This window comes from Mauremys reevesii, linkage group 14 (genome assembly GCF_016161935.1).
Source record: "Mauremys reevesii isolate NIE-2019 linkage group 14, ASM1616193v1, whole genome shotgun sequence".
NCBI classification, from domain to species: Eukaryota; Metazoa; Chordata; order Testudines; family Geoemydidae; genus Mauremys; species Mauremys reevesii.
Window position 1 is genome coordinate 42,840,269 of NC_052636.1, and position 25,828 is coordinate 42,866,096.

General features: G+C 53.1%; 1 non-coding gene and 1 pseudogene across 1 annotated transcript; one reads left to right on the forward strand and one right to left on the reverse strand.

The window, feature by feature from the left end:
• The window catches only part of LOC120381647, a 438,779-nt pseudogene that overhangs the window by 210,677 nt on the left and 202,274 nt on the right, over positions 1–25,828 (reverse strand).
• On the forward strand, positions 25,682–25,763 carry TRNAS-GCU. Its single transcript has one exon. It is a non-coding gene; the product is annotated as a tRNA-Ser (tRNA).

Here is a 25,828-nt window from a genome sequence, read left to right on the forward strand (position 1 = left end):
GTGTCCTCATTTGAAAAAGATGTTGTGAAATTGGAGGTGGGGCAGCAAAGAGCCACCAAATGTTCTGAGGGCTGGAGAAAAATGCCTTCTAGTGAGCTATTGAACAAGCTCAACCTGTTTAGCTGATCAAAAGAAGATTGAAAGGTGACTTCATTGAAGTGTTGAAGTGCCTTAATGGAGAGAAAGGATTGGGTATTAAAGGGCTCTTGAATCGAGCAGAGAAAGGCATAACAAGACCCAATGGCTGGAAGGTGAAAAGAGACAAATTCATATTACAAATAAGGCACAAATATTCAACAGCGAGGATGATTCACCACAGGAACAAGCTACAAAGGAAAGTGGTGGATTCTCCATCTCCTGAAGTCATTTAATGAAGACTAGATGCCTTTCTGGAATGTGTTTGCCCCAAAAGTAGCTCTTGTGTCATACAGGAGGCCTGTGATATGCAGGGGGTCAGATTAGATGCTCAAATGGTCTCTTCTGGTCATAAAGTCGACTCATTTCTGAAAAACTGAGTGTAGCATTGGGAGCAGCATCTGATGTTTCCCTGTCTAGCCGGCTTGCTGCCTAGAACGAACGCTCCTTGAGTGGGGTGATCCCCAGGGAGTAGCTCAAACCTCCAAAGTGCCTGGCCAGGGGCAGGACATTGGCGCAGCAACGGAGGGTGTGGCAGTGACATCACAAAGGCCTTTTGCAGGACCTCAGCCTATTGATCCGAGGTGGTGGGGAGGTGGTGACCTCACAGAGAGATGCTGACATCAGCCAGGCAGGACAGGGCGAGGGGCCAGGAAACCTCAGAGACCCCTGTGGTCTTTTTCTTATCTAGGATCCTATGACCCTGTCCCGATTTTTCACACTTGCTGTCTGGTCACCCTAGGGTGTGCACATGTGGGGTCCTAGCTGCTCCCTGCCCCCCTCATTGAAGCAGGTGTGCAGGGTTACTGCCCTGGGAACTGCAGGGCACCAGCAGGCATGGGGCTGGCTGGAGGCAGGGCAGGGGCTGACTGGAGGTAGGGTCTGGCTGCAGGCAGGGCAAGGGGTGCGGGGCTGGCTGGAGACAGGGGTGTGTGGCTGGCTGACTGCAGGCAGGGCAAGGGTGTGGGGCTGGCTGGAGTCTGGGGTGTGTGGGGCCGCGTGGCTGGCTCCTGGCCGGGGGGTGCGGCAGGTGTTGGCTGGCGCCCGGGCTGGGTGGGCAGGGCTGGGGGTGGGTGGGGGCTGGCTGGCTTTGGGTGGGGCCACAGGGGGGTGCGGCAGGAGCTAGCTGGAGACAGGGCAGGGTGTGTGGCAGGGGCTGGCTGTGAGCAGGGCAGGGGGCGTGGGGCTGGCTGCAGGCAGGGCAGAGTTGCAGAGCTGGCTGCAGGCAGGGCATGGGATGCGGGGCTGGCTGGAGGCAGCGCAGGGGGGTGCAGCAGGGGTTGGCTGGAGCCAGGGCATGCGGGGCTGGCTGGAGACAGGGGCTGGCTGCTGGCTGGGCTGGGGGGGCGGGGCTGGCTGCAGACAGGGGCTGGCTGCGGGCAGGGCAGGGCAGGGGGTGCGGGGCTGGCTGCAGACAGGGGCTGGCTGCGGGCAGGGCAGGGGGTGCGGGGCTGGCTGCAGACGGGCTGGCTGCGGGCAGGGCAGGGGGTGCAGGGCTGGCTGCAGACAGGGGCTGGCTGCGGGCAGGGCAGGGGGTGCGGGCAGGGCATAGGGTGCAGGGCTGGCTGGAGACAGGGGCTGGCTGCAGGGAGGGCAGGGGGTGGAGGTCACGCAGAAAATGTCCTGAGAGGTATTTTAAGGTGAAGATAACACCATGGTTACCAGGTGACTGGCACATCCTGGGTTAAAGAAAGGAAGGGACCTGGAGTTAATAGTCTGAAGTATTTGTGTTACCAACCCTGTCGCTGTCTGACCCCCCCTTCAGTGCGGAGCAGGTGTGTGCGTTGCTGTGTGGAACGCACAGACTCCTGCAGAGCAGGGGCAGCTGTTTCCATGGCAGAGAGCCTGGCACTTAGGAGACTTTCCTGACTTGTGTTTTGAAGCAATTCAATAAAATAATGGTGGAGCTACAATGTCTGGTCCAAAATTTCAGCCCCCCCCCTCCCCCCGGTGCAAAAACACTATTTTAGGATCTAAACAGGAGGCTTCCAGCGCTAGGATACCTGACCAGAGAGCTCAGTGGGGGCATAACAGCTGCTGACTCTGATGGTACGTCCAGACTACCAGCCGGATCGGCGGGTAATCGACTTCCGGAGTTCGATATATCGCATCTCATCTAGGCGTGAAATATCGAACCCCGAATGTGCTCCCGTCGACTCTGGAACTCCATCGGCGCGAGTGGCAGTAGCGGAGTCGACGGGGGAGCCGTGGATGTCGATCCCGCACCGTGAGGTCGGGTAAGTAATTCGAGCGAAGGTACTTCGACTTCAGCTACGCTATTCACGTAGCTGAAGTTGCGTACCTTAGATCGAGCCCCCCCGCCCCTAGTGTAGACCAGGCCTCAGGGTCCTGGGCTAAATCCATTTGCAGGTGGAGGCATTTCGATTTATTTGATCGATAATGAGGAAGGCGAAGATTTAATCCCAGGTTTTTTTAATAAATGTCATGGACAGATCACAGGCAAAAACCAAAAGCTCATTGCCCATGACACGGCCATGACTTATACCATAAATACCCCTCATTGAATCTTGGGGAGGGAGGCCCAGGGGGTCCGTGGCACCAGCTGTGGGCGCAGGGAGTCCAGGGGGCCCGTGGCACCATGTATTGGGGGAGAAGCCCCGGGGACCCACTGCCACTCCAGATGCTGCCAGGTGAGGGGAGCCCCAGGGCCAGCCCTGCTCCGGCCACCTCAGGACAGGTGCCAGGAGCCACTGAGCTGTGGCTGCTGCTGCCACCCTTGGAACCACTGCTCAGGCTGCCCCCAGGCCAGCTGCTGGGGCAGCCATGGAGTCAGCCACAGTGGCCACTGCAGAAGTCACAGAATCTATGACATTTGCAGCCTCTGTGACACAGAGGGATCCCTAATAAAGAGACAAACCCCTCCCTGCTGTGACTGCAGTTCCTGGAAGGAAAGAGAACAGAAAGTGAAGAGAGAAGGAAAGAGAGAGAGTCCCTGTCACCTCTCTCCCCTGCTCCCTCCCCCTTGTATTCTGTAACCCCATCTCACTGGGTTCCCTGTGCTGGTGCCATGGGGGTGACACTAGAGTTCTGGGGATTTGGGGGGAGGGGAAGGGGGCTCTTCACTTCTCAACATTTCACACAAATTTGTCTTTGGGCTGAAATTTCTCCTGTTAGGCCTCTCAGTCAGAGCTGTACCCCCACCCCCTTCAGTGGGGGTGTGTGTAAATTGCAGAGCAGGCAGAGAAGTCGCCCATAAAGGGTCATATTGTTCTGGTGACTGGTTCGGACCTGGGTCACACGTCCTCTGACACAGGCTCATGTGCAGAACATGGGAGCTCTGGCTTTTCCTAAATGCTGTAGAGTGTGAGTTCCTGGGAAAGGGCAGGGGAAAGGGAGCAAGAGGAGAAAGGCAGAGACATTGGAGACGAGGAATTGGGGGGAGAAGAAAGAGAGAAAATAAATGATCGAAGCAGAACAGGTGTCCCAACTCCATCTTGCTCATCACCGGTGTTCACAGAGCTGGGTAGCTGCAGGTTTTCCAGTGTCAAGTCTGAACTTTGATTCTAACAATGTGTGTTGAAATATCAAGGGGATCTCCACATACCTGATCTCTTCCCCCCCTCCCCTTTTTTGTATTAATTTTTATTTTGACGTGTTTGGCTTAACCGTGATCATCTCTTTCCCCACCTGTATTGCAATTTGGGGTTTAATGTTTATTTTGCCTCCCTTTTGTTCATGTCATTATAATTGTAACAGCAAAGGAATCTGCAGGAGCAAAAACTGACTCAAAACTTCATTTCCCCATCATACCGGAACATCCTACAAACAGCTCACGCAGCTGGAATCATAACACGCAAGGCCAGGGGATGGGAGATGCAGGTTTCCAAGTGTTCTGTCTTTCTCAGATGACACATTCCAGCCCCTTATGTGCCTCCATCCTGTATGACCTGCTGGACTTTGACACATTTATTATTTCATTCTATAGATAATGTGATTGTAACACAATGTGACTGAAATTGTACCACTTCCAGATGAGGAAACAACAGAAGAGAAAAGCCATTATTGCATTGACTGGGAATCAAACCCAGATGAATTGCTTAGAAAGCACCCATGCACACCACTATACCACCAATGCAGCTGGCAGGAGTAGCTTTCCTGCAGGCTCTCTGTGCTGGCAGAGGGAGTGACACATGACCACAGAGTTAGTGAGCAGGGTGGATGGGCTGGAAGCTGCCTGACAGCTGGGAGCAGAGTTACCATCCCAGAGTGACTGAAAGGGGGCAAAGGTGAAAACAGATCTCACTGGGAGCTGGCCCCACACCAGCCCCACCCCTAGGAGAGGGGAACTGAAGCTCAACTTCAATCACAGAAAAATCTTCCCTGAGAAGGAAGGGAACAGCTTGTTTTAAAGACCAGGTTTGTGTTTGTTCCTGCTACATACGGAGGGTCTGGGTAGTGCTGATTCCAGCCCCCAGACTCTGGGAGGATAAGGAACAAATTCAGGCTGCCAGTGACCTGCAGGAGGGAGATGATCTTTTGACAGTGACGGACGCCTCGTCCTAAAGGCCTTTGTCTGCCCCCTTCCAGTGACTGTTTGGTACAGGAATGCAGCCCCCACTCCTGGGTCTCTCCTGGGGAAATAATGTTTCTGTGCAAAACACCAAAGCTTTTAACAGAAAGGAAGAAAAGGAAATGGCCACATGATGGGACTAGGACATAAGGAATGAAACACAAGATGCTTCTCCCCTGTGCATTGACTTTTAACCTTGTTTGTGGTGGTGTTGTATCCATGTTGAACCCAGGGGTCCTCTGGGGCGCCGGGCATTGGCCACTTTCGGGAGAGTGGGCTAGATGAACTGGTCTGACTCAGTGTAGCTGTTCTTATGTTCTAACTGCTGGTTATGGAAGAGACGAACTTCCAGGCTACACAGAACTGAAGAAGGGTGCTGGGTTAGCTCCACAGCTTGTCTCTTTCACCAACAGAGGTTGGTCCTCTGCAAGCTCTTACCCTCACCTGCCTTGTCTCTCTTGGACTCTGAAAAGTGTTTTCTCGCCACTCCCCTTGGAGAGACGTTAAGTTTCCCTTTGGGCAACTATCAGGCTGAAGCAATTGTATTGACTGTGACACTAGAATTGAAGATTTAATATTATAAATGAATGAGTCTAAACCTGAGGTTCTGGTTTTCACATTGGTTTTTCTAACTCAGTTCCCAATGCTCTTCTAGAAAGGCCTCCAGGATGCCTGCCCAGCCCAGTAAAGTGGCAAGGAGAAAGCCCACACTGCTGCTCTTTCAGGTAGTTGAAGGCTGCTATCAAACCCCCCTCACTCAGTCAGTCCCCAGTCTGTGGCAGTGCATAGGATTCTTCCGTCCTAAATGCAGGACTCTGCACTTCTCCTTGTTGAACCTCCTCAGATTTCTTTTGGCCCAATCCTCCAATTTGTCTAGGGCACTCTGGACCCAAACCCTGTCCTCCAGCGCTTGGGTTCTTTACATGCTTTCACAGAGCAAAGAGCACATGTTCCATGATTTCATAGGGCAGAGTTTTGTGCTATCGGGAGCTTTCCCTGTGTGGATTTGACAGGTGGATCAACATAGAGACACACTGACCCTTCTCAGGGTGCTGAGGACTGTGAGTCTCCTTGTTGCCACCTGCCACAAGGAAGAGGGAGTTTTGCATTTGGCAGCTGGATGTTAGTGACCAAACTCACCAGCCTGCTGGAACTCAAGGACCCTCCTCTGAGTTACAGCAGCCACCTTAACCCTTGAGTTCCTTCAATGTGTCCCCTCTGGGTCCAGCCCAGATCTCCATATACTCGGTGAAATCCCAGATCCTCTCTTCCCCAAGTATCCCAGGTTACTAGTTTTACTGTGGACCATTGCTACTGTATCTCACACAGCACCTGAGTACAGTTATCAAACAAGCAAAAAATTTATTTAACAATGGATAGAGATTTAAACACACAAACGTGAGTGATGGAAACCAACTGTTACCAACTAAACAAAGGCAGAAAATGATAGAATAGAAAGGCCAGCACAAAAAACAGAGAGGAACAATAAGATACTAAAAGGACAATGGTTGGAACTCTCCATTTCTCTCAGTCTTTGGATTGATGGGTACTAGAGCTGTAGCAACAGTTGAGGAACCAGGGTAAATTAAATCTAAGGTTTCAGCTGCTAGTGAAGCATTTTCCACACTCACAGCATTCATAGGGCCTCTCTCCTCCCTGGATTGTTTGATGCCTAATAAGGTGCGAACTGCGATTGAAGGTTTTCCCACACTCAGTGCATTCATAGGGCCTGTCCCCTGTGTGGATTCTCTGATGTCTAGAAAGGGCTGAGCTGCTAGTGAAGCATTTCCCACACTCATGGCATTCAAAGGGCCTCTCCCCTGTGTGGATTCTCTGATGTTTAGAAAGGTCTGATCTTTGAGTGAAGCTTTTCCCACACTCAGGGCATTCAAAAGGCCTCTCCCCTGTGTGAATTCTCTGATGTCGAGAAAGGTCTATTCTTTGAGTGAAGCTTTTCCCACACTCATTGCATTCATAGAGCCTCCCCTGTGTGGATTCTCTGATGTTGAGAAAGGTTTGAGCTGTTAGTGAAGCATTTCCCACACTCACGGCATTCATAGGGCCTCTCCCCTCTGTGGATTCTCTGATGTTGAGAAAGGTTTGAGCTGCTAGTGAAGCATTTCCCACACTCACGGCATTCGTAGGGCCTCTCCCCTGTGTGGATTCTCTGATGTTTAGAGAGGTCTGAGCTGCTAGTGAAGGTTTTCCCACACTCACGGCATTCAAAGGGCCTCTCCCCTGTGTGGATTCTCTGATGTTTAGAAAGGTCTATTCTTTGAGTGAAGCTTTTCCCACACTCATTGCATTCATAGAGCCTCTCCCCTGTGTGGATTCTCTGATGTTGAGAAAGGTTTGAGCTGTTAGTGAAGCATTTCCCACACTCACGGCATTCATAGGGCCTCTCCCCTCTGTGGATTCTCTGATGTTGAGAAAGGTTTGAGCTGCTAGTGAAGCATTTCCCACAATCACGGCATTCATAGGGCCTGTCCCCTGTGTGGATTCTCTGATGTGCAGAAAGGGCTGAGCTGCAAGAGAAGGTTTTTCCACACTCAGTGCATCTATTTTTTCTCTTTCGCCTGAGGATATCCTGCTGTGTTGTGGTTTCCATGAGGACCTTCTGAGTTCCCCAACAGGAAATAAATTTATCCACTTTCTTCCCTGGCTGGTTTCCTTGATCTGTTTTTGGTCTGTGCTGAATCTCCCAGGATTTTCCCTGCTCATGACTCCTGGACACATTCCTTTTCCATCTTTGCAATAATGCTCTGTTTTTACCCACTGGCTCAACATTTTCAGGCTGAGAATTCTGCTCCTCTTTCTCACATGCCATTGCATCACCTGCTGTGATAGAGACAGAAACCTCAAACAGGGATGGAAAGGGGAAGACCAAACAAAAACAAGTGCTGAAGACAGGTCAAATAAAAATCAGGAGCTGAACTCCCCCAAACTCTTCCCCCAAATAGGAGAGAGGAGGGGGATGAATTCAGACTCCACCAAATACGCAGGGGGAAGGGAGGAAGCTACTGCCTGCTGTCTGCTAGGATCTATAGGAAGCCATGAACTATATTTACCCTTGCATCTGAAGAAGTGGGTATTCACCCACGAAAGCTCATGCTGCAGAACGTCTGTTAGTCTATAAGGTGCCACAGGATTCTTTGTTGCTTTTACAGATCCAGACTAACACGGCTACCCCTCTGATACTATATCTACCCTGAGGATATGACCCTGCTAGGGACAATAATGAACCGAGAGACCTCCCAAGGGCTTTGTTGGGCATCCCAGATGTTTCCTTCAGGCACTTACAGATTCTGAGGTGGTTTAATGTTTCCTCACCTGTGCAGGCAGCTCTCAGGATCTCTCTTTCCTCTGAACCCTGGAGGTCTGGGACCCATGGCTCTTCCCCTTGTTCCTGCTGGGAGATCACATCACGCTGGAAAACTAGAAACCCTGCTCAGATGAAAGAAAACAAAGGAGTTCAGTTGATTTCATAAGACTTGGGCATAAAAAAAACATTCTATTCATTTAACTTCAGTGCTTAGTGTGACCTGGTGGGCCAGGGGCAGTTCTCACTGAAAATGCCAAAGTTAGGGCAGGCTGAAAAAGGGAGAGCAGATGCTCCCAAAATTGCTGGTTAACATTGAAGTTAAACTCACTGACCAGTCACCAACTGTGCTTCTGATCCCCCACACGGGTTATCGAGAAGCTGAAAAGAGAAATCACACGGCCCCCTTTATTGCATCCCAGTACTCTGGCTCCTAATCAGCACCTACGTCCAGTACAGTGAGAGGTTATTTAAAAACTCTGCTCACATAAACAAAGTGTTCCTCTGACCCCAGAGGGTCAGCCACATCACCAGGTCAGTATAGGTTTGGATATTACCCAAAATTCCATCCTTCCAGACAATCCTTTAGCATCTAAACTACAGGTATAAACGAAGGAAAGACAGAAAGAAGTTAAATGGGAAAGCAGTCAGATACATTCCAAAATGGATATATCAGGTTCTTAGGAGTATTGGTGAGTTGCTGGCTTGAAAGTCTGTCTGGATCACATCCACAGCTTGGATGGTCATTCAGTCCTTTGTTCCAGGGTTCAGTTTGTAGAGAAGTTGCTCCAGAGGTAGGAAGGGGAGATGGAAGACAAAATGGAGATGATGCAGCTGCCCTTTACATTCCTTTTGCCATGTGGCCTGTACTTCCTGTGTCCCAAACACAAGCTTCACAGCACGTGGCAAGGAAAAGCCTTGGAGTTCTCATTACACAGGCATACCACGGCATGTCTTGCTGACTCAATAGGTGTATCCCCTTGGTCCTTTCCATGGGCTCATTGTATAGCTGATGACCCTGAATGGGCCATCAAACAGGCTAGGCAGTGTTGATGCCAATATGTCTGGGGGTGTCACCCACAAATACTGCACAAGTCTGGAAATACAGATATACTCTACACACCTATAACTCACAATACAAAGGTGATACAAACATAGAAACAATATTATCATACTTGGCAAATCATAACATTTTCACTGACACTTGGTATGGCATATCTAGCATGATTCATTGCAAATTTATCAGATTATATTATTTTATTATTAATACCAAAGTGTCTCACAATTCCATACAGTGTCACACTTGGTAAACCAGTGAATTCCCAGGACCAGTTCCCCAGGTCCTTGAAGACGCCAAACACTGTGCTTATGAAGGATTGAAATACCAACATATCTGCTGGGAACACACACACAGACACTGTCAGTCTATACCCCTGTGTTCACTCTTCTAGAAAATTATGATCAATTTTGTACACAGTATGGCTTGTGAGGTATCATTTGAAAACGCATAATCTTCTGAATATTATCCTCCTGTTAAAATGTGTAGTAACACTGTATGTAAAGTTATGAGATTTTACTGTATGAGATTACTGAAAAAGTTACAATTCTGGGGAACACCTACAGAGCAGTTCCTCAGAGACAGCAAGGCAAACAGCTGGTCAAACAGCCATTCTCCTGTAGGGGGAAGGTGTGAAGAAGACATTTACAGTCCATCACAGGGACCTCTTGAAGCTGTTGTGGAAAACGACCACACGATTGATTTTGAACCAGCTCAGCCTGAGGCTCTTTTCTTGGTTAAAAGTGCACAGGGGGCGACAGCTATTGGAATACTGTCCCCCTGAGCTAAAAATCACACAAGCCTTTTAAAGCTTAAAACCCCAAACAACCACACATATGTCGCACATTAATTTCCTTATTTGGAATATATTGCAAGATGTGATGCAGGTCAAAAGCGAGCTGAACAATCAGTTTTCCATATTAGGCCTTTCCTCTTATTGTTATTACACCTGGTGACATGGGAGCAAGACTCTGCATGTCTCAAGAAATGTCACTACCAACCTAGGCCATTTTCACATGCTGGGGTGCAATCCAGAGCAGTGAGGAGTTGTGTCATCTGTAATCCTGGGTGAGATTCAGTGTTCTGCTGATGGAGCTCCCCTGTCTGGATACCCCCAGCCAGCATTCAAGGACGCACCGAGTGTCTGTGTGATAAGTAACCCTGGACTGGCAGCTCTGACTCCAGCCGCCTGCTTGTTAAACCCCAAGCACATTCTGGTTTGGGTAGAGAAGGCTCAGGGTTTGAGAGAAAGCCGGGGGAAGCTTCTGTTTGTTATGCTGGACCTAACCCCCAGTTTTACTTGAGTAAAGAGGAGATATTTGAGACTGTGTGATACTGCTCCTGTGCTCTGTTCCCAAAGTGTTCTGCAGCAGGGGAGGGTCTCTGGTAGTGTGTGTGTGTCACTGGCATATTGGGGTGATGCTGCAACAGGATAGAGTACAGATGGCATTGTGGGGGTGGCATGAACTTCACTCTTCATTTCCCCTTCCAAGAACAGAGGGGACAGGACTGCTTACCCAGCAAGGTCACATTCTCATAGTTCTGCTGCATGACATCCCAGTAGAGGGCTCTCTGAGTGGGGTCCAGCAGAGCCCACTCTTCCCTGGTGAAATACACAGCCACTTCCTCGAAGGTCACCAGCCCCTGAAAGAGCAAGAGTCCAACACTCAGTACCTGCTGCCCCACTCACAGCCCCACTATTCACGGAACAGCAGCACCAGGTAAAGGGAAGCTCCGTGAGGCACATGTTAACAGAGTCCCACCTCACCTAGCTTAGAGCAGCCAGGCGGCATCGGAGGGTAGAAAGAGAGAACCTTTGTGTCTCCCAGCTGACAGACAGAGGCAGGGTCTTCACATTTATCACATACCTACTAGCCAGAGTTTGATATAGGAGATGGGTCTGTCTCTGGACCCTACTGGTGTCTCCCTGGTAGGAATCCCAACACTCTCCAAATAAAATATATGGAAGAAAGGAGAAGTCAATAGTAAAGAACAGAAGTTAGAACGTTAGAATTGTAGAGAACTGGTAAAGAAAGCTATCAGAAATCAATGACCAATCAATGACAATAAGAAGGAAGTTTTTAAAAGTATATTACGTGCAAACTTTACTAGATAGAAATGGCAGAATTATCAAAAATAATGCAGAAGAGGTAAAAGTCCTCAATAAATATTTCTCTCCTGGATTTGGAGAAAAACAGATCATGTACTCCTATCATAAGATGTTGACGACGACACTCTTTCCATTCCGACAAGAAGTCATGAGGACATTAAACAGCAGCTATTAAAAGTCAGACATGTTTAAATCAGCGGGTCCGGATAACTTGTATCCAAGACTTTCTAAAAGACCTGAAGTCTGACATCTATACTCGTGAAGATAATGGAGCAGCCAATACTGGATTTCATTCATTAATAAAGAATCAAAGAAGGGTAATATGATTAGTGCCCACTAACAAAGGTTTAGAGAAAATAGAGCCTATCAAACTAACGGGATATCCTTACTGGAGGAGATCAAAAGTTTGGTTGCAGCTAATAGTATTGATGTAATTTACCTAAACTTCTGTAAGGGATATGACTTGATCAGCACAATATTTTTACTAAAAAAACTAGACTGATACAAAATAAACACGGCATGCATTAAATAGATTAAAAACTGTGATAGTAAATGGGGAACCAGGGTCGAGTGGATTTCTTTCTAGCAGGTTCCCGCAGGGACTGGTTCTTGGCCCTGTGCTATTTAACATTCTTATCCATGAGCTAGAAGAGAGTATAAAATCATCACTGATAAAGTTTGCAGTACCACAATGATTGGGGTTGGTGGTAACTAATGAAGTGCCAGTAGATTCAGGCTCCATCACTGGGAGTCTGGGAAGTTGTCCCAGCCCTGGCTGGAGGGTTATTTCCTGTTCCACAAAGAGGGGAAGTTCCATTCCCAACTCCTGTGCCTTGAAATTAGGCCCTACCTGACACTACACCCCCATATTCATCATAGTGGTACGGTTATAATATGATTAGGACATAATTATGATGTATTTTGTACAAGATGCATCATGTGTGGTGTCACTGGAAAAGTTATGATTTGCTGAATATGATTGTCCTATTTGTGTGCATGCATCATGTTCGTATCTGAAGTTATGGATATTGACTTTGTATCTGTATTTCAAATGTGCTTACTCTGGGTAACACCCACAACGTGATGGTGGGGAGCCCGTGAGGGCCAGGGGGGATGGGGGGCACCAAAATACAAGTTCACCCAGGGCCCCATTTTCTCTAAGGCCAGCCCTGGAGCTGGGTATGGGGGAGGGGCACATCCCCTAAGGCCGCGGTTCTCAGCTAGGGGTCCCTGGGGCTCTGGGGGGCTGCGAGCAGGTTTCAGGGGGGCCTCCAAGCAGGGCCCGTGTCAGACTTGCTTGGGCCCAGGGCAGAAAGCCCAAACCTCCCTGCCTGGGGCCATGAGCCCTGCCACCAGGGGCTGAAGCCAAAGCTTGAGCAATTAGCTTTGCGGGGGGGCCTGTCACATGGGGCCCCAGGCACCTGCCCTGGCTGCCGCCCCCTAACGCCAGCCCTGGCTTTTATATGCAGAGAACCAGGCACATGCAGGGCCATGGAGTTTTTATAGCACGTTGGGGGCCTTAGAAAGAAAAAGGTTAAGAACCTCCCCCCCCCCAGCCTCCCTGGTGGGTGCCCCTCACATCTCACAGCAGCCGCTGGTTAATCAGGTCGGGCTCCAGCCCTGGGAGTCTGGCCCATTTTCCTAGCCCCACCTAGGGGGGTTGTTTCCTGTTCCACAAATTAGAGCATTTCCACCCGCTTACCTCGTGGGTCTGTTCCTAGAATGGAAGCCACATATTAAACCAGTCCCAGCAGGTTTGCGTCACCCCGGCCTCTTCCCCTGCTACCCCCCCGGGACTGTTTTGGCTACTCCAACCTCCATCCCAGACTGCCCAAACCTCCCTCCTCCGGTGTATTTGCTGTCCCTTCCCTCCAGCAGGAACCCAGCAGGAACCCCCCCCCCCACTAACCCCTACCTGAGCTGGCGCCACTGCAGCCATTTCCCTTCCCTGTCCCATGGGAGGATGGGATGAACTGGAGCGAAACATGGACGACATCCTGCAGCCTGGCAGGGCGAGAAGGGCAGTTGTGGGGGTTTCAGAACAGGCTTTAGTTCATGTCACATCACGATTCCCCCAGGATCTTTCCCTGCAGAGACACAGCCTAGGTTCTGCCATGCTGGGAACATGCTCCATCTCTTTATTGCAGGGGAGACCTGGCCCCTCCTGCCAGGCTAAGCCCACAGGGAGATTTTTCAGCCTCCCCAGTAATAAAGTCTCTGAACAAAATGCTGGAAAGGAGCAGAACCAAAGGGGCTGGGCCGGCTCCATAGGGACACTGGCTCCTCCCTTCCCCTCCTGTGCAGCCATGTCCTGTCGCTGGCAGAGACCGGCCCCCCCATCTCCCCCCCAGAGGCAGCCGTGTCTGCGGGCTCCCCCAGCCAGCACCTACTAACCCCCACCCACGCTGGGGGAGTGACACAGGACAGCAAATTCCCACCCACCCAAGGACAAATTGCTGCAGATAAACGGGCTGGGTTCACATCCCAAAGCTGAGGAGAACTGAAGAATTACAGAGAAAATAGGGCAAAATGAAAGACTAAAGAGTCAATAATTTTAGGGAAAACGAGGGAATCTCCTTGGATTTTCTAGCCACATGTGGGGAGGGGAGAGAGAAGGGGAAGAACTAGAGAGAATTGTTCTCAGGTTTTGAGACGGAAAGAAACGGCACAAACAGGAATAGGATGTGAGAAGCTCACCCCCGTGACCATAGGCGTGCACAGCACATTTCATTAGGGTGCGCACCCAGGGAGCCCCACCCTAGCCCCACCCCATCCACTGCCTCCCACTTCCTGCCCCTGGCTGCCCCCCTCAGAACCTCCAACCCCCCCTGCTCCATGTCCCCTGACTGCCCCCTCCTGAGACCCCCCCACTGTAACTGCCTCCCTAGGACCCTACTCCCCACCTGTCCTCCTGACCCTTATCCACCCCCCCATCCCCCGACCGACCCCCGGGACGCCCACGCCTATCCAACTGCTCCCCGCTGATCCCAGACACCTCTGTGTTCTTGGGGAAGCAGGGTGCAGTATCCAGCCTGACTCATGAAAGACACCCCCCAGCCTCTGCTTAAACCAAAACCCATCAGAGAAAAACACTTGCAGAGAGCAGTGAAGCGCGTTGGGAGACACACCTAGACCCCTCCTGACAAGGGTGACAAGATTAAGACATCTCCATTAGCATACAGAATGGAGAGCGGAGACGACTCTAGCCTCATCTGCATGAAAGATGGGACAGGAAGCCATCTCTATTTACATACAGAATGGAGAGCAGAGAACCACACTGAATTCTGGGACCAGAAAAAGCAGGGAAGCACTGCATCGTGGGAATCTCTGCTCCAGATGCTAATGAACCTACCCCTGCCCACACCCAGCTAAGCAATTATCAGACCAATTGTAGCAATGGATCCTTAACTGATGTCCAAATAGTGAAGCCGCCTAGTTGCATTGTGAGCTCCCTGGAAGAAAACACCACCCATAGCCAAGAGTGATCAGCTCCTATTGTCTAGTCTACAGAAAACCCTTGAGTTATCAGCCTTACCTATAAACAAATGCATTGTTCTCCCTTGAACCATTGTATTTTCTCTACAAAAATCCCCACTCACCCTCCAGTCAGGGTGCTGATGCTTAGATTCAAACTAGGCATCAGTTCCACTGGGACTCCATCTTCTCCTGACTGATCGTGCTGGGGGCTCTGCCTGTCTCCAGCCCTCAGGACCCTGAGCTACCAGCATCACCTGGGAACCCTGACCAGTTCAAGCCTCATGGAGTGGCTGAGACCCCCCCACTTTCTCTCTCTTGCTCTGTTTTCCTTTCTACCGTAGCTATTAACCTTTAATAGTGGATGTTAGGTTGGTTTAGGCTCCTTGTGCAGTGATCACCAGTATTCAATACATAACCTGCATGGTTCAGCTGGCTGCTTCTCTCTCTCTTGCTGAACCTCACTCTTTTGTGTTTTTAGCTTCCCCCAGTCACTCTGCAGCAACACGTCTCTTACCTAAGCTAAAGATCCCTGCAGCGCCCAGAATCCTGTGGGGTTTGCTCATCAAGGCGGTTCCTGCCAGTACAATTGTGATGTGAGAGTGGGGACAGGGACGTGCTGAATCTGGGACACATATGGGTAACAGCTTGGAAGTGCTGCTTCATCCAGCCCAGTGAGTCCAGGGGCAGATACGGGGTCAGCGTGGCAGTGCTGATTGACCCGGTCCGCTCAGACTTGCTCTGTTACCGTAGGGACGGGTGGGTGGGTGGGGGCTCATCCGGTTTTGGGGCTGGAAAAACCCAGCCCTAGGGAACCGAGGTCCTGCAGGAGAGCTCCATTGGGAGGGGACGTGCAGAAGGGAGGAGCAGAGCTCCGTATGAAAACACACGTGAGACAAACAGCACATGGATAGAATTACAGAATCCCCTCCCCAGAAATGTAACCCGAATAAATGAGCGTACCCCCACGTAATGGGCAAATCTGGTAACACCGCCCCCTGACAGGACCCCCAGAACTCCCGACCCATCCAGCTCCCTCTGCTCCCTGCCTGCCCTGACCCCGCTCCACCCCACAACAGGCACCCCCCAAACCCTCAACCCATGCAACCCCACTCCTTGTCCCCGGACTGCCCTCCAGAGACCCCACCCTCTAATCACCCCAACTATCCAACCCCCCTCCCCACCTCCTGGCAGCTCTGTCTAGTGGCTGCTCCCACCCACACACTCAAAGTGGCGGAGGAGGTTCCCTCTCCTTCGGTGGGAAGGTTGCCTAGTGGTTAAGGCACAGGACTCAGGCGATCTGGGTTTGAGTCTCTGCTCTGCCACAGACTCCCTGCTTAGCCTTGGGAAAGTCACTTCACCTCCTTGTGCCCTAGATCCCACCTGCCCAATGGGGCCAACAGTGACCCTGCCTCCTGGGCTAAATCCATCCATGGCTGGGTGATGGGGGGGAGAAATGGAAATATCAACATGGGGAGATTTGGGCTAAATTTCTCCACAGCCGGAGAGTGGGAGCCAGCTCCACAGGGGGGATGGGAGCGAGAGGGGCTCAGGCCAGCTCCACACAGAGCCGGGTCAGGGCTTCAGCCCTGCACCTTGTGCCACTAAGGTGGCTGGGGCTCCCGAGCCGGGGACTTCAGCCCCACATCTTCTGCCAGGGTCCGGGGTTCTCCTGCCTGCCCCAGGGTGGCTCCTCGCCCCCTCCATCGCCCCCCCCCCCCACTGCAGCTCCTGCAGGGGCCCGGGGCTTCTCCTCCCCCACCCCGCCAGCTCGGCTCCTCGCCCCCCCGCGGCTTCTGCCGGTATCTGGAGCTTCTCCTCCCCCCAACCTGCCCCCTGCCCCAGCCCAGCTGGGCTCCCCGGGGCACCCGCCGCTGCTGTGGCCGGAGCCGAGCCTGGCGGGCAGGGAGCCGCGATTCACGCGGGGGCCCTGGCAGAGCCCCCAGCCCGAGCGGGCCGGGGCAGCCCCAGGGGAGCGGGGGGGGCTCTGCTGCTGCTGGCCGCGCCCCCCCACGACCCCTGGGGCTGTTTGGGGGGGGGCTCACTCAGCCCCCCAGGAGCGGGGGGAGGAGCAGCGGAGCGGAGCCTGCCCAGCAAACAGCTGATCGCAGCTGCGCCCAGGCCGCCCCCGGGGAAAAGCTCCGCGGAGGAGGCGCCACAAGCTGCCGGCAGCGGGTCATTCCCGGGGGGGCCGAGCACCCGCCTGCAGCCGCCGCAGCCTCCCCCCCCGGAGCCCCCACGGGAGGGGGGGAGCAGCCTCCCCAGCCGGGCTCAGGGCATTGGGGTGCCGGGGCTCCCCCCCTGCGCACGCCTGGGCCCGGGACACTCACACACACACTCTGCCCCGGGGCTCCCCTGGTGCCCAGAGACCGATCAACCCCCCGCCTGCCCCACCGCCCTTCCCCGCCTGCAGCTCCGGCCTCTCCCCTCCCGCCCCGCCAGCCGCCCCCAGGGGAGCCCCGGGCCCCAGGCTCTGTCCCCACCTGGAGCCCAGCGGGGCCGGGGGCAGCTCCTGCTGCAGCTGAGAACAGCGGCTCCGCTCCGGCCCGGGCGGCTCCAGCGCTGCTGGCAGCACGTGGCCACCAGGGAGCAGCTGCTGAGCCCAGGCTCCTGCGTCACAATGTGCCAGAGCCCCGCCCCAGGAGCTGCCCTGCCCCGGGCTGTGCCAGAGCCCCGCCCCAGGAGCTGCCCCGCCCCGGGCTGTGCCAGAGCCCCGCCCCAGGAGCTGCCCCGCCCCGGGCTGTGCCAGAGCTCCGCCCCAGGAGCTGCCCCGCCCCGGGCTGTGCCAGAGCCCCGCCCCAGGAGCCGCCCCGCCCTGGGCTGTGCCAGAGCCCCGCCCCAGGAGCTGCCCCACCCCGGGCTGTGCCAGAGCCACGCCCCAGGAGCTGCCCCGCCCCCAGGCTGTGCTAGAGCCCCGCCCCAGGAGCTGCCCCGCCCTGGCCTGTGCCAGAGCCCCGCCCCAGGAGCTGCCCGCCCCTGGGCTGTGCCACCAGCCCCTTGAAACACCCCCCCAGCGCTGCCCGCCCCGCAGAAACAAACCCTCCTTCCCCAGCACCGCCCCCCGGAAACAGCTGTGGGCCGAAAAGGAAAGTTTGGGGTGGAGGGAGAAGAAACGGCCCCCATAGGGTGACCCGCTCACACCATCACACCCCTCTTCACCCCCTAGTCCCCCACTGGCCTGCTGCATCTCCTGCTAGTCAGTCCCCCACCCACCACTCACCTCCTTTCACCTCCTCCCTCCCCTGCCAGATACCCCCATGCCCGCCCTTAGAGCCCCTGCTGGCTCACTGCTCACCTCTGTGCCCACCCGCCACTTGCCCACCCGCTCGCCCACCTGCTCCCCACTTGCCCCCTCACCCCCCCCAGTGTAAAGCCTCATTCAGAGACCCAGGGGTCACTATATCACTGCACCCAGCAGTTACTCACTGCAGCACCAAACATTAAACTGCTGAAAATGGCGCCCCCCTGCATCCACTGACGTTTTGAACTAGAAAGCTTTGCCCCAGACATCCCCTGCAGAAGACATCCCCAGACGGGCTGAGGGATACTGGTGTGACCTCACCTGGCAGCCCCCAAAGAAGGAATTGGGGGGACTAAATGGACAGGGCCCCTCTCTAGCTGAAGCCGGCAAGGGAGGTACGTGGATCCCACTAGAATTTAAAATGAAAAGTGAGGGAGGGGAGGCTCTGCTGGACCTGGGCAGCTCTAGATACAGCACCAGGCACGTAGGAGGATTTCCACTCCTGAGCCGTGGAAACAGAAATTGACTTTTCCTTTCCAGATTTAGCTAATGTTCAGAAAGGGAATCTAGCGCCTGCCTTCCAGATTTGAACACCTCAACATTCAGGAGGGCTCCAGCTCAGTTTGGGCAGCTGTTACTTCATTTCTCCCAAATCAAATATGCTGATCCACCGTCATTTGCTGTAGAAAAAGTAGGATAAAATTGAGCAAGAAATGCTTCCCAGTGGTTATTAGGACTGGAATTGCAATTTTCAACAGCCATTGCCTTTTTGTTTGTTTTTGTTTTATTTGTTTAAAAGGAAGACAGTGATATTGCATTGGCAAATTCCCCATAGAAACAAAGAGTGGAACAGAAGAATAATAAAGGCACCTCAACTTTTCCTCATGTATGGAGGACAGTCTTACAATATGCATCCAGATCTCCTCCAATCACACAAGCTGAAAATTGTTCCACTTTACTGCAGCTCTGTAACCATATGGGAACCAGTCCTGTCTGTGTTCTGTGCACATCCAAAATCCCTGCTGAATGACCCACATGGGAGCAAGTTACCAGTGACCCAGGGCTGGGGTGGAAGAAGAGTGCAGGGGTATGTGTGTGTGGGGAGAGCCCAGGGCTGGGGTGGCAGGGGGGGTGTCGGGGGGGGAGCAGGGGGGGGAAAGGGCGGAGCCAAGAGCTGGGGCAGCATGGAGTATGTGGGGGGGAGAGATCAGGTATGGGGTGGCAGGGAGGTGCAGGGGGGAGCCCAGGGCTGGGGTGGGGGAAGCCAAACAATTTTTTTGCTTGGGACGGCAAAAAATCTAGAGCCGGCCCTGCCTCCACGCACGTTGAGGGAGGTAGGAGCGGATCATTATTATCCCTACTCAAAAGAGGGAGAAGCTAAGGCTGAGAAAGGAGAATTGACTTGTCTTAAGTCACACAGCCAGTCAGTGGCAGAGTTGGGAATAGAACCCAAGAGCCCTGATTTTCAAACTAACCATCGGATCTTGAATTTCGGACATTGAGTGACCTGAATAAAGTGCTCTCAGATGAGCTCCAGACCAACAACAGTGCACAGGAATTATTCAGCAAGTATTTGAGGAGAACTGCAACGTTAGAGAGAATCATGAACTGCTCAGAGACCATTAATGCAGAGAAGCAGCAAAATTCATCAAACACAGAACTGGTTCTGACTTATTTCCTTGGTATTGAAAGAGACCAACAAGGACCTGAGTCTCCTCCCTGTCAGTAACCCCCTGCTCAGCCAATCAGGGTAGAGACTGAGGACGGGAGGCTGAGAGTTCTCACCAGAGAGCCCAAAGGATGGCCCAGGTCACTGGTGGGGATCACTGCCCGAGCACTATTTCAGCCCCACATTTTTGGGTGGACCTCCCACAGTGGGACCTGCAGAGCACTGCCCCGACACACACACACACACACACACACACACACACACACACACACACGGTAGTGGGAGGGGAATAGGAGAAAGGACAAAAGAAGGAAGAGACAAAGAGAAAGGAGGGAGGCAGGGAGGAAAAGGTGAAACACAAAGGACAAACCCTAATGTCCCCAGTGATTCTAAGGGACAAAATCCCAGGTGCGGAATAAAATTCTGCCTCCTTAAGCTCGTGTTTTCCATGCCTAGAATTCAACTGTCACCAGCTGGATCAGACTGAACAGGTTTCAAACTTCCAGGAGGCTCTTACCTTCTAAACAGGGACGGCTGTTTTCCAGTAAAATCACTAAAAGGGAAGGAGAAAACTCAAAAGAGGTTCCTCCTGGTGCTCACGTCCGTGAACCCGAATACTCTCTCAGTCCTCAGAGAGAGACCTGGAGAAGGAGACTTGCTGCAGCAAAGCCACAGGCAGGGGCGGCTCTACGTTTTTGGACGCCCCAAGCAGTCATGCGCGGGAGGCGCCCCGGAGCCGCGGGAGCAGCGGACCTCCCGCGGGCATGACTGCAGAGGGACCGCTGGTCCCGCGTGGCTCGGCTGGATCTCCCGCGGCTGCGGACGGTTCGCGGGTCCGGCGGCTCCGCTTGAGCTACCGCAGTCATGCCTGCGGGAGGGCCAGCCGAGCCGCGGGACGAGCGCCCCCTCCGCAGGCATGACTGTGGCAGGTCCGCCGGCCCAGCCTGCCGCCCCCCGGCCGCAGGGGACGCCAGCTAGATTTTGCCGCCCTAGGCACCAGCTTGTTTTGCTGGTGCCTAGAGCCGCCCCTGGCCACAGGGGTCTCTGAGGTTTCCCTGGCCCCTCGCCCCATCCTGCCTGGCTGATGTCAGCATCTCTCTGTCACCACCTCCCCACCACCTTGGACCAATAGTCTGAGGTCCTGCAAAAGGCCTTTGTGATGTCACTGCCACACCCCTCCCTCGCTGTGCTAATGTCCTGCTCCTGGCCAGGCACTTTGCAGGTTTGAGCTACTCCCTGTGGATCACCCCACTCAAGGAGTGTTCGTTCTAGGCAGCAAGCCGGCTAGACAGGGAAACATCAGACGCTGCTCCCAATGCTACACTCAGATTTTCAGAAATTAGTCGACTTTATGGCCAGAAGAGACCATTAGAGCATCTAATCTGACCCCCTGCATATCACAGGCCTCCTGTAGGACACCATAGCTACTTTTGGGGCAAACACATTGCAGAAAGGCATCTAGTCTTCATGAAATGACATCAAGAGATGGAGAATCCATCACTTTCCTTGGTAGCTTGTTCTTGTGGTGAATCATCCTCGCTGTTGAATATTTGTGCCTTAGTTGTAATATGAATTTGTATCTTTTCACCTTCCAGCCACTGGGTCTTGTTATGCCTTTCTCTGCTCGATTCAAGAGCCCTTTAATACCCAATCTTTTCTCTCCATTAAGACACTTCAACTCTTCAATGAAGTCACCTTTCAATCTTCTTTTGATCAGCTAAACAGGTTGAGCTCTTTCAATAGCTCACTAGAAGGCATTTTTCTCCAGCCCTCAGAACATTTGGTGGATCTTTGCTGTCCCAAACTCTAATTTCACAACATCTTTTTCAAACGAGGACACCAAAACTGGAGGCTATTCCAGTATCAGTCTCACTGATGCCGTGTCACCTCCTGTGACGTTATTGACATAAACTGTAACTGTACAGATCACCGTTGCGACCACTGTTCTATATTTGCAGCCAATATTGTATAAAGGTTGTTGTGTAAGGGGTCTATGGAGAGGTTCTGATTGGCTGATAATGATGCTCTCTCTAGATGTGTATCATTTTTGTAGTTGACGTTATGAATATTGGTTCTATGCTGCCTGTATTTCAAACTTGTGCTCTGCTTCTGGGAAACACCCCAGACAAGTTGGTGTCAGTTCTGCCTAGCTGGCTCGATGCAGGTTAGGCAAATGTGATAACCACTACACTACAGAAACTCCATTACAGTGTACTGCCCTGCCCCGCCCTCAAATTCCCTGCACTATGGTGGTGCTCACCCTGGCACACACTGATGGGCGAACCTGGAGAAACTGGCAGCAGCTCTCTGATGGGTCAGCTGGAAGACCAGAGGACTGGAGCCAGGGATCAGGAAGTCATCCTTACATCACCCTTGTGACTCTAGCTTGAAGGGGAGCTTCTTTTTCTTCTCCTTGCTGAGAAGCAGCAAGAGAAGAAAGAAAGGTCCGGTGGGCCAACTGAGTGCAAAAGCCAATGCTGCCTTTTCCTGCAGTGAAGCCCAAAATGAGGGACTTGCATTGAGTAAAGGCAGTGCTGTGCTTCCAGGAAAGAGCCCACTGCTGCAGGAAGAGGGATGAAACAGCCTGCTGAAACCTGGGATTGAACCAGGAACTTTTAGATCTTCAGTCTAATGCGCTCCTAACTGAGCTACTTCAGCACCTGCAGGGGCCTTTTTGGGCTACTGCTTCTCACCTTGAAGTTTATTCTCCTTAAACCATTGCTCCAGTCAATAATGGCCAATGCAAGACGGACATCGCTTGCTATTTTAGCACTTGGAAACGTCATCAACTAGTCTCTGGATCTCTTGAATGCTGCGCTTCAGTTCATGGGGGAAAGGTGAGAGAAGCGACCTTTGAACAAAGGGCCTGGGGTTAACATCCTAACGCTGTCTGTCTCCGACTGTAACACTATTTAATACCGGCCCACCCTGTGCTGGTGACAGTTCCATTTCTAGATGTTAGTACATTTCAGTTACTGTCAAAATTAAAAGTTTCTATATGCTTAGAATAAATGATTTTTTCATTTGCTTATATACGGCATGAATAAATACAGATTTACACATCCTAGCATGAACATTTATTGTCTTATATGATAGAGAAAATCATGCATCCAGATTGTGCATCAAAATAATGAAATGAGCTACAAATGCAATAAAAATAAGGTATTCAATGGTTTAACATATGGAGTGGGGGGGGGGCACTGAAGACACATCTTGCCTGGGATGCCACTTGGTCTAGGGGAGGCCCTGTCAGGGAAAGCAGGAGTTAGTCTCACACGCCTATATCCAGGCTGTAATCTGTGGGTGCCCTGCTCTGGGGGAGGGATCGCGGCAGCCCAGACTCAGGGCTGGAACAGGCCCCGGATTGAGGGGGTGGCTGCAGGGTTTGCAGCGCTCTGATGTCTCAGACAATGTGTCTCTCCCAAAGCCTCAGATCTGCGTCCCCAGAAGGCTCCTGCGCTGCCTCTGCTCCTTTCACAGTCTATAGCAAGGAGCAGCAGCAAGGGTCAGGGATGAGCCATAGGCACTCGGTGGGGGGCAGAGGCTTCAGGAGGAAACCCAGCCCCCAGAGCAGAGGGGGATGGGAGGCTTTTTCTCTCTCCTTAGCCACAGGCTATAGCTCCGAGAGCTCTGTGAAATGCCTCCCCGCCCACAGCCTGGGGAAGGGGAAGGAGCCCCAGGTTCTAGCTCGATTTGGAGGAGGATCACTGGACCCTAGAACCACTCACTGCCCTTTCCCAGAGAAACCTGTGATGCCCAGAACGGGGCTGAGATAAATGCTGACAGGAGCCAGGAATTGCTCCCCTGGAATAGCAGCAGGACTGGGCAGCTGGAAATCTCCCCAAAGGAGCTGAAGCCTTGGTGGGTCAGACATAGATGCCCCAGGTACTGCATGGGGAGCTTAGGTTTGTTTCTGGACAAGAGCAGTGAGAGTTTTATTGCCTCAACATTTCAGTAGAAAAATTCAGACCCAAAGTGTGTGTGGTGGGGAGGTCGATAGCGGTTTCTTTGGGTTTGATTTAGTTTGTTTTCTCATTCTCATTGTAAAAGCCTTTGATGATTTTGATGGGAACAATGTTTGTGGAAGGCCAAGGACAAGTAAGAAAAGTTAAAAATCTGTGTTGGAGTGAGGGGGTCTCTGTGGGCCTGGGCTGGGGTGGAGATTTTCATGGGGAGGGGGTTAGGGGATAAACGAGAGGCTTTTGCAGGAACACAGGGGGATGTTTTGCAGTTTAACCTCCCCACTTCCCTGTGCTGCTGCCCAGCTCAGACCCCACTGACACCCCTGTGACGAAGTGGGAATTTTCTGGATGTTTTGTTTGCATCTTGTGTGTACCTCAGTTTCCCCTATTTGTTGCACGATTATCTAGGTTAAAGGTCCAAAATGTGGGGTGCCCCCTGCCAGAGGGAATGGAGTAACATTCAGGGGGATGCAGCTGGGCCCAGGCCAGCCCCCATGGGGGGTGGGGAGGAGCCACCCAGCTCCACTCTTGGCTCCAGCCCCAGCTCTGGCCCCTGCCTCAGCCCCCTTACCCCTGTCTGTGTCCCTTCCCCCTTAGCTGCGGCCCCACTCCCAGCCACGACTCGGGGGGGAGCATGGACGGGGTGGAGGGCATGACCCTGAAGTGTTTTGGGACCACGGATCTCGGTGGTGAGACAAGGGGGTTAAATCTTGGCAGAGACCCCCAAAGGGCAGGTGTGGCTGCTGTCGAGCTGCCTGGGCCCAGACAATGGCCACAAATTCTGTCTCCTAGCAACCGATGGCCGGGGCGCACCTGCTGCAAGAGGCCAGCTGGCTGGGAGGAGTCGGAGAACAAAGAACGAGCTGGAGGCCGGGTGAGCAGGTTGCCAGGGGAACAGGACAAAGGACAGACGAGGGGCAAAGGGCCTGGCTGAGTCGGGCTGTTGGGAGCAAGGAGTCTGCTGGGTTGGGACTCGAGGGGAGAGCCCAGGCTCTGAGTTCGGGGTCTGCCCAAGATGGACGTTGCTGAATCTTCCTGCGCGAACACAGAACTTTCCCAGGCTGGATCCCAGACCCCTAACGAACCTTCTGTTGTACAGCGCTGGCTGAGAGTCACTGGGGACTGTGGACGTTGGGGTGCAGGACTCCCCTTCGGGGAGGGTGAGGCTTTCCGAGGTGTCCGATCCAGGTGGACTCACTGCAGGAAGCTCCTGGTGTGGAACAGGGGGGCTGAAAGGTCCAAGGTCAGTCCCAGGAGGTGCTGAAGCCAAGGAGGCTTCCCCCAGTGAGGGCGTCCCCTGGGGGTGTCACACTGAGGAGGCTCCTGCCTGGGTTTGACTCCGAGCTGTTCCGGAGCCTGTGTGCCCATCACAGCCCCCCAGCATGTGACCTACAGGCTCCACTCTGGCAAAGCTCCCTGTCCCTAGGCTTTGGTATCACTAGCCCCTGCTTAGCGAGTAGGGGTCAGTGGTCCCCAAAATGTGGGGTGTGACTCCTAGAGGGACACAGAGGAAGATTGATGGGGGCACCTCAGGGCCTGAGCCAGCCCCCATGGAGGGCAGGGAGGGAGCCCCACTCAGCCCCACTCTGTCCCAGCTCTTCCCCAATCCCACCCTCAGCCTGGGCCCCTGGCTCCCAGCCCGGCCTCGACCCCCTGACCCCTGTCCGCACCCCTTCCCCAGCAAGCAGCGGCCCCACTCCCAGCCCCGGTTCTCGACCACGGCTTCCGAGGGGCCACAGCCATGGATACGAGGGCGCAGTGTGAAATGTTTGGGGACCACTGGGTTAGGGTGACGTCCTCAATCACTTCTCTGCCGTCCAATGAAAGCGATTCCTCCCCCACCCACCCCTCCGTCAGGACGGCCTAGGTACGTTCCGCTGCCCTTCACTCGTACAGGGAGGAGAATAACATTTCATTGCACTCAATGCTAAAGTGATTTGCAACCCACCACCATCCCAAACTGGTCATTTTGGGGAAGCGGCCCCCCCTCATGCTGCATAGCTAGGCAGAGTAGGGGTGTCTCTGCAAACATGGCCTGTTCCTGAAGTCTTCCCCCAGCTCCTCACTAGACGTGAGGGGGGAGCTCATTCAGCCCCTGCTTATGCTTAGTATTTAAAAACTCCTTAGTGGCCCTATCTCTGCTGGCCTTAGATTTCTCCTCCTGTCCCTGTGTTAGCAGCTCAGATGAGGTGGCCGAGTAGTTAAGGTGATGGACTGCTAATCCATTGTGTTCTGCACGCATGGGTTCAAATCCCATCCTCATTGGATGCATTTAGTCTACACCCTCCTTTATAGACAACCATCTCCCCCCTTGGTACAATGACAGATCA